This window comes from Rhincodon typus, chromosome 43 (assembly GCF_021869965.1).
Source record: "Rhincodon typus isolate 14 chromosome 43, sRhiTyp1.1, whole genome shotgun sequence".
Lineage (NCBI taxonomy): Eukaryota > Metazoa > Chordata > Chondrichthyes > Orectolobiformes > Rhincodontidae > Rhincodon > Rhincodon typus.
In genome coordinates this window covers 8,731,378-8,732,616 of record NC_063374.1, presented here as the reverse complement: position 1 = coordinate 8,732,616, position 1,239 = coordinate 8,731,378, and positions in this window count along the sequence as shown.

Here is a 1,239-nt window from a genome sequence, read left to right as displayed (position 1 = left end):
CCCCCCCCCCGCCCTCCCCACCCAACATGCCCCACTTGCACCCCCGACCCAACATGCCCCACTCACAGCCCCAACCCATCAACACTCCCAGTGTGGAAACTGAGGGAGTGGAAAGTTTTTGGGGGGGGGTAGTTGCTGGAGGGTGGCCTTGGCTATCTACTCAGTTGGCAGTGGCAGAGGCCACTAGTTTGGAAACCTCTGTTCAACCCATAAAACATGGAGCAGGCTACTCATTGCTTCAAGGAAGGGTGGGTTGGTTTAAAAAAAAAATCCACAGATTGCGCAAAGGCACTATACAAACACAAGTCCTGTATTTTCAGGGCCCAAGTGTTATTCAGAGCATTCATTAAGACAGGGGAAAGATAAAAGATCTCAAATCACAAGATGGATCAGGAGACAAGCATTATTTCATTAATATTCCCAGGAATGGGGAAGGGGAAGGGGAAGGGGAAGGGGAGGGGGAGGGGTGTGTGTGGGGGTTTGAAGCTGGGTGGGGAGGTGCGGGGAGATCTGCAGTAGAGACAGACACTTGGAGCTTCCAGTCCCAAAAGCATCCCCAAGCTCACAGCTACTGAACTGCATGCATGCGTAGGACAGGAGACAGAGGATTCCTTCTCTGAAACAAAGAAGCTACCATTGAAATGTTGCAGCACAGAAAGGGGCCATTCAGCCCATCGTCTCTGCGCTGAGTAAACTTAGCTGCCCATTCAAATCCCATTTATCACCACTCAGTCCATAGCCTCGCAAGTTCCAGCTCTTCAGGGGCAGACCCAGGTTCGTTTTAAACGCGTTGAGGGGGTTTCCAGCCTCCAACACCGAACTGAGCAAATTCCAGACTCCCACCAGTCTCTGGGTGAAAAGGTTTTCCCTCATGTCCCCTCTAATCCTGCTGCCAGCCACCTTAAGTCCATACCCCTCAGAAATTGACCTGTCTGTTAGGAGAAAACAAGTCTCCCTGGCCATTCTACCCACATCCCCTTGTTATTTTGTACGCCTTGTTTAAACCACCTCCTCTGTTCTAAGGAAAATGACCCTAATCTATCCAATCTTTCCTCATAGCTTCAATTTTTCTAACCCTGGTAACATTCTTGTAAATTTCCTCTGTATTCTCACTAGAGATATTACTTCCTTCCTGTAAATGTGGTGACCAGAACTCTACAGAAAACTCCAGCTAACTAGCGAGACAACAAGGTGTAGAGCTGGGTGAACACAGCAGGCCAAGCAGCATCAGAGGAGCAG